Source organism: Mauremys mutica, chromosome 9 (assembly GCF_020497125.1).
Source record: "Mauremys mutica isolate MM-2020 ecotype Southern chromosome 9, ASM2049712v1, whole genome shotgun sequence".
In the NCBI taxonomy this organism is placed as follows: Eukaryota; Metazoa; Chordata; order Testudines; family Geoemydidae; genus Mauremys; species Mauremys mutica.
The window spans coordinates 89,022,657-89,030,732 of NC_059080.1; positions in this window are offsets into that span (position 1 = coordinate 89,022,657).

The following is an 8,076-nucleotide window of genomic DNA, read 5'->3' on the forward strand; positions in this document are numbered from 1 at the left end:
AGCTAAGGGGAAAGGGATTCTACTCCAGATCCTTCACTTTGGGGATAAGAAAGTGAGGTCTCAGACCCATTCTAGACCTCAGAGGACCCAACCAGTTCATGGTGAAGTTGAAGTTCCGCATGGTCTCTCTGAGCATGATCATACCTTCCCTGGATCCAGGAGACTGGTACGCTGCCATCGACATGAAAGATGAGTACTTTCATATAGCCATTCGTCTGGCCCACAGACGTTGCCTGAGGTTTGCGGTCGGCCATAAACACTATCACTTAACGGTGCTCCCATTTGGTCTATTGACGACCCCCCCCAATTGTTCACCAAGTGCGTGTCGGTGGTTGTGGCCTTTCTCCGTAAGAGGAAGGTATAGGTGTATCCCTACCTCAATGACTGGCTGCTGTGTTGGCGCTCCAGGGAGCAGATGGAGCCCCAAGTCTGGTTAGTCAGACACCTTTGAGAGACTACGATTCCTCCTCAACGTGAACAAGTCCATGCTTTCACCAACCCAAAGAACAGAATTTATCGGTACAGGCCAGAGCAATTCTGCCAGAGTCCAGATTTCTAGCAGTGACAGATTATCCAGACTCTCAGACAGTATCCCACCAAAACTGCAAGGGGATGCCTGAGTCTCCTTGGTCACATTGCAGCCTGCACCTATGTGGTCAGACATGCTAGACTGAGGCTCAGGCTGCTCCAGGTATGGCTCGCCTCAGCTTATCACCCAGGTCAAGACAGCTTGGACTTGGTAGGGACAGTACCGGAGCAAGTTCTAGAAGCCCTTTGCTGGTGGCTAGACCCTCGCATAGTCCGTGAAGCGTCTAGCACCCCTCCATGACCCTAGTAACAGACACGTCAGCTCTGTTTGGGAGGCCCACCTAGGAGACCTACCGTCACAGGGTCGGTGGTCACAGGTCGAGCGCTCACTCCACATCAATATCAAGGAGCTCAGAGCTGTATGTCTAGCCTGCCAGACCTTCCAGGCCAGAATGCAGGATCAGTGCGTGGCAGTGATGACCAACAATACCACCACGTTTTACATAAACAAGCAGGGCGGAGCCCACTCCTCCCCTCTCTGTTGGGAAGCTCTCCAGTTGTGGGATTTTTGTATAGCCCACTCCATTCACCTGGAGGCATCCTATCTCCCTGGAGTACAGAACAAGCCTGCAGACCACCTCAGCAGGTGATTTTGTAACCATGAGTGATCCATCCATCCAGATGTCATACATTCCATCGTCCAAAGGTAGGGGTTTCCCAGGTAGACCTATTTGCCATGAGGAGAAACAAGAAGTGTCCAAAGTTTTGCTCTTTCCAAAAAAAGAACACAGTCCGGGCTCGATCTCAGATGCATTCATGCTACCTTGGGGAGACAGCCTAATGTATGCCTTCCTGCCGATACCACTCGTCCACAAGGTGCTGCTCAAGATCCGCAGGGAGAAAGCAGAGGTAATTCTGCTGGCCCCAGTATGGCCACACCAACATTGGTATACCACGCTTCTGGAGCTGTCAGTGGACACCCCGATTGCACTGCCGCTCTACCCCGATCTGATCACACAGTCCCTCCATCTCATGGCTTGGAATCTTCATGGTTAAACCCAATGGAGCGTCAATGCATGGAATGGGCGAGAGAGGTGCTGCTTGGTAGCAGGAAACCTTCCACCAGGGCCACTTACCTAGCTAAGTGGAATAGGTTCTCGTGCTGGTGTGAGCAGCGTCACGTACCTCCACTTCAAGCATCTATCCCGTTCATTTTGGAGTATACTGCATCTGAAGCAGCAAGGTTTGGTGGGATCATCCATCAGGGTACACCTCACAGCCATCTCGGCATTCCACCCAGGCGAGTTGGGGCGCTTGGTATTCACCAAACCTATGGTGGGCCGTTTCCTGAAAGGCTATATCCACAGTTCCAACCACCGGTACTTGCTTGATATCTCAATCTGGTCATCTCTAGGCTAATGGGGGCCCCATTCGAACCACTGACTACATGCAGTATCCTTTCTGTATCTCTCGTAGAAGGTGGCATTCCTGGTTGCCATCACATCAGCCAGGAGGGTGTCCGAGTTAGAAGTGCTAACCTCTGACCCCCCCTACACAGTCTTCCATAAGGACAAAGTACAACTCAGGGCGCACCCAGCCTTCCTGCCCAAGGTGGTATCCCAATTCCACATTGACCAAGACATTTTTCTACCAGTCTTCTACCCCAAGCCGCATGTGAATTCACAGGAGCAGACTTCACTGACTAGATGTCTGGAGAGCGCTAGCATTCTACACTGAGCGCAAAAAGCCTTTCAGGAAGTCGAATCAACTGTTTGTAGCGGTGGCAGACCAGGTGAAGGGGCTTCCGGTCTCCTCATAACGCATTTCTTCCTGGGTCATGGACTGCATCCGACCTGCTATGACATCACCAAGGTCCCAGCCCCAGCTATTACGTCCCACTTGACACGAACTCAAGCCTTGTCCACCACTTTCCTGGCCTAGGTGCCCATCCAGAAGAGCTGCAACATGGCAAACTGGTCTTCGGTGCACACGTTTACCACCCACTATGCCATCACCCAGCATGCTATGGAGGACACAGCTTTTGGCAGGGTGGTTCTCCAATCGGTGATTCCTTAACTCTGACCCCACCTCTGGGGGAGAGCTTGGAAGTCACTTGATTGGAATCTACGTGAACAAGCACTCAAAGAAGAAAAAACGGTTACTCACCTTCTTGTAACTGTTGTTCTTCAAGATGTGTTGTTCACGTCCATTCCAATACCCACCCTCCTTCGCCTCTGTCGGAGTAGCCAGCAATTAGGAACTGGGGGGGGGGGGGTTAGGTCGGCAGGGTCATATATTGAGCCATGAAGGCACCACTCCAGGGGGCTCCCTAGCCAACCCGATGGGAGCTACTAAGGGAAAAAGTTTCTGACGACCATGCATGCGGTGCGCACGCACCTGATTGGAATAGACGTGAACACCACATCCAGAAGAACAACAGTTACAAGAAGCCAAGTAACCATTTTTTCTGCTTGCAGTGGGTATAATGCAATAGATCTCAAACCAATCTATCTCAGTTCCTATATAGCACCCATCACCAGACAGCAACTTCAGAAACAAACAAGGAGAGAAAAGTTATTGGTAAACTAGTTATTTGAGTTAATGCTCCAGATGCTGAACAAACAACATTATAGATAACTGCACCTCTCATTTAGGCCTGGTCCACCTGCCAGCTCCATCTGTGTTTACCAGTATGATTCTCATGGCAGGGGAGGCAGAGACTTACAGTATGCACCTCTGCCTATCCATCTACCAAAGCCATTATGACCAGATAAAGACAAGCAGAGAAAACTGCAGTGTCATAACACATAGGAGCAATGGTTACATCACAGATGGGGAAACATACTGCAGTTATAAATGTTAAGGAAACTTGCTAGTTCAGTAAATGAAATACTGATCATGATTCAAGACTGGATTTGAATATGATTTGTGACTTGTGTGAAAGATGAGCTGCAACATGCAGCAGAAAAATACACCGATGTACAGTAGGGTTTACTGGTCTTCAACTGAGTATCTGGAAACAGTTTACGACTAAGAGAAGCTTTTTGAATTAAAAGTTGACAAAGGAAATTGTTGAAGTATCTACTTAAGAAAAACAGCCCAGGAACAAATGGTAGGAAATAGGTCTGAACAGGAGCCCTAATTAATAGCAATAAGGAATCCCTTAAGAGACAGATTATAAGAAACAGAAAACATCCCATTAATAGAATAGTAGTGCAGTATTTTTCTTAGATGTAACAATTTTTTTTTTCAAACACATGGCTCTTTTTTCTCTGTCAATTAAATAGTTTATTATGTTTACATTAATACAATAAAACCTTTATCACCACATACTGTCTCAGCCCAACCATTTTTTTTTAAATAAACATACTAGTTTCTCATACAATACTCCTGATAGAAGTTCCTGACACTCTCAGGTCCTTTCATTTCTCCCAGTATACGCTTACATTATTAATCCCTTTGGAAGCTTGAAGCTTAGATATGCTTCTGATCCTATATCTTGCTCCCTGAGGATCAGATTGTAAGATGTCCAATTGCGGGAAGAAGACTCTGTGAGCCTATGCTCACATCAAGGACTCAGCAGCAGCAGGGAAGTCAACTCGTTTCTACACAACAGTCAACAGGAAGCTGATCAACCAACAAACCACAGCTTTTCTCTTGCAACAGCCTTTTGTGCTCTCTGCACTCATTGCGGGACAATGACAGTTTTTAAAACCACCCAAATTTGAGGAAGCTGTGACATGAAATGCACTAGGGCCAGATTCACTGCAGAACCCAGGCTGTGAGCTCCCAGTAGCATGCTGTGCATGCTAACTGCAACCCTGGCTCTATCAGGGCCCTGCCTTGAGCCAGTGCAACAGTACCTGGATGATGCACTGATTCAGCACATCCCCCACTCTGCTGCTGGAAGGGTATTTGCTATGAAGCTCCAGCCAACATTTACAGCTGCTCTCCCCTGGCACAGGTGGCACCACTTCCTGCATGCCACAACCCTGGGTGAATTCCCTCTCCTGCACAGCTACCCCTAACTGCCACCACCCTAAAATGTTTCCACAGTTGCAAGCAGGTGTAAATGCCAACATCCTAAATCTGGAGGGGCAATCCAGCCCATTATTTACAATACTTACTGACAGATGTATAACAAAAAGCTTGTGGGCTTTGTTACATAGTTAAAATCAACATGTTGCTAAATAAAAGATAGTGAAGAAGGGGGCAGTCCTGTGCTACACTTAGGGCTCTCATCTCTCACTGCAATCAAAAGAGGCTGGCAGAGCTCAGCTCAGCTCAGCACTTCACAGGATAGGGCCCAAAATCACCTCTCTTCTCAAGTGCAAGGTATTTAGTTTTTGAGAAACTTTATTCTACATGATCTATTTGTTTGTTTTAAGCACTCTAACATGAGACACCACATTTGGAATAATAGCAATTACCAGATTAATTCTGGGGAGATTAAATAATGAGCAATAAACAAACTTTCAAGCACCTACCACAGTAACTGCTGGGGGAAGCGATGGATAGGGACCCATGGGAAGCAAAGTGGAAGCAGCCTTGAGGCTGCTGTAACCCATGCTGGGGTTATAGCACTTCCAAACAGCCCGAGAGTACATGGAATGAAAATGTGGCTTAAAGCCATCCTCCCTCGCCCCCAGCCACCAATCCATTCCTACACTCAGCACAGAGGAAGAACTGGGACCGAAGTCTCTTATGTAAGTTTTATAGCACACATTCTAAATACCTATACAGGTCACACGGATATTTCTCTCTGCAATACATAAGTGCCAGCTTGTAGCAATGCAAGACTCACCCCTGCGGCACCTCCCGCTGGTTTCTTCCAGGAATTAGCTCTCCAGCCTCCACAGCGCCCTCTGCAGGCCAGTGTCCCACTACCGCTTGGCCCCCATGTCCCTCCCAGGACCGGGTGCCCCTTTATCTGGGGCACTGCCCCCTGGCAGTAACCCCTCAGTCTTAGGGTCTCCCCTCCACAGGGAACCCCCACCCACTATCCCCACCTCGCCTCAGTATACAGCTACTGCCAGTCATTGTCTAGGCCCTGGGGCAGACTGCAGTATCAGCCTACTCAGAGAGAGACTGCTGAGCTCCTGGCTCCTAGCCTCTTTATACAGGCCAGCTGTGGCCTGATTGGAGTGTGGCCCAGCTGCGGCTGTTTCCCCAATCAGACTAGGGTTTTCTCTCTCAATCCCAGCCCTCTCCAAGGGCTGTCTTTAAACCCCTCAGAGCAGGAGCAAGTGACCACCCCGCTACACAGCTATATATTTCTGAGGCTCTGTGGCACCTCCCCTTAGGCTGGGGGGGGTTCCGTTAGCATGGGGCGGGCTCGCCCGCCCCATTTCCTGGAAACCCAATAGATACACAGCTATATATTTCTGAGGCTCTGTGGCACCTCCCCTTAGGCTGGGGGGGGTTCCGTTAGCATGGGGCGGGCTCGCCCGCCCCATTTCCTGGAAACCCAATAGATACACAGCTATATATTTCTGAGGCCCTGTGGAACCTCCCCTTAGGCTGGGGGGGGATCCGTTAGCATGGGGCGGGCTTTGCCCGCCCCGTTTCCCGGAAACCCAATAGATACACAGCTATATACCCAGAAACCCAATAGGTATACAGCTATATACAGTTAGCTCCTGCTCAGAAAATCCTCATTTGATTCCCAACTCTGTCAGTCTCCTAGTCCAGGTGCTGTGTCCCTATGCCCCAATTTTATATTTTCTTCCTTTCCACAATGACTGCAGCCTCTCCTAGCATGTAGGGCCCTACTTCATTCTTATGATGAGGCACCTATGAGCTAGATAGAGGGAGCACGGCAGTTGTGTGTGATTCCAAAGCTCAGAGCCAGGGTATCAAGCTAGAAGCATTAAACTGTCAGAACACTCTTCGGCTGTGATTTCCCTGAAGAGATCACACTGCTGCTAGCTGCCTTGTATAAATTAAGCCTTTGAGATGTCACCTATGCCACATCAGACAGATCTAGAGACCCAGGAGAAAGAGGAGAGAGGAAAACAAATGTCCAATATAACATTTGGGATTTTCATTTATACAGACAGCAGGGCTGCCGGGGGGGGGGGGGGCAAGTGGGGCAATTTGCCCCAGACCCCTCAGGGGCCCTGCAAGCCCTGGCCCTGGCCCAGCGGTCTGGGTCTTCAGCAGCATTTTGGTGGTGGGGGGCCCTTCAGTGCTGCTGAAGACGCGGAGCGACTGAAGGGCCCCCCGCCGCCTAAATGCTCCGTGAGCCCTGGCCTGGCGGCAGTCCGTGTCTTCGGCAGCGGGGGGCCCTTCAGTGTTGCCAAAGACCTGGGTCGCCGCCAGGTGCGTACAAGCGCCGCAGCTCCCTCGCTTTGCCCCAGGCCCCCTGAATCCTCTGGGCAGCCCTGACAGACAGTGACATTGAAAGGTCTGAATCTTCTCTTGATTCTGCACTGAGAAGAAGCAGGTTTTCAAACAGGCTCCTGTAAGTAAGGGAGATGTCTTGGTACCTTCCCTGTTTAGGGAGATAGAGCCATTCACCTCCACCATTTCAGGAGACCTGTAAAAAATCCACATCCAATTTTTATAACATTGTTCCTGAGACATAACACTCAAAAGCTTTAAAGAGAACCCCAGAAGCCTTACGAGATCAACAGAGGCTTCTATGGAAGCATGTGGCCTACATGGTGATAACCAGTTCACAGAATGAGCTGAGTCTGCCCAGCTCAACTCACAATGCATACATGAATGAGCAGAGAGGATTCCTTTTCCAAGAGGTTATCCATTCAGATCTAAAAGGGAGATGGGTCAGTAAGAATCTAAGTGATCCTCAAGATTTCTGTCTTTACAGAATCAATGCCTGACTGGAGGAAATGAGTAATGAGCGACTATCCAGAGACAGAGCTGCATTTAGCTTTTGTATTTTTCTAGGTCAAAGCCATCTGTCTTAGGTACATTCCTTGATTTCAGTTCTTCAATGACCTGAGCTCTCACCCCCACAGCTGAATAAGTTGCAAGGGACCCACTAAAGAAAAATCCAAAAGAGCCACCCAATCAAAGAAAGAAAATCATTTTTGTTTTAAGTATAAAGAAATGCTCAAAAAAAATCAAACATAAGAAACTAGTGGGTTTTACATATGCTGCATTTTATTTCCCTAGGATGGGGCAACACCTCAAGGTCATTCCATTCTGAGAGCACAGTTGAGCAGATGGGGATAGAAGATCAAGATAGTGAGTCATAGACAACAATAGTAAGACAAAGTGGAATATGAACTTAGTTCTCTTCCAGCTGAGTTAGTGACTTGGCTGGACTGGTGTGTGAAGGAAGGGGACATTTTCACTTGAGATTCTTTTTAAGGCGGGTTTTAAGTGCTTCTTTCCTGAGAGGGAGGATTTTGCAACACATTCCAATGAGACAACTAAAATCTCACTCATTCCAATTGTCATAGTTCAACACAGTGGCACACGGGTCATAATGCATGAGTACCTACTAAGTTATAAGATGGATAATACATGTGGCAGATCCACTGATCCGTTCCACTAGAAGGTGCCTTTCCTCTAACTCATTCC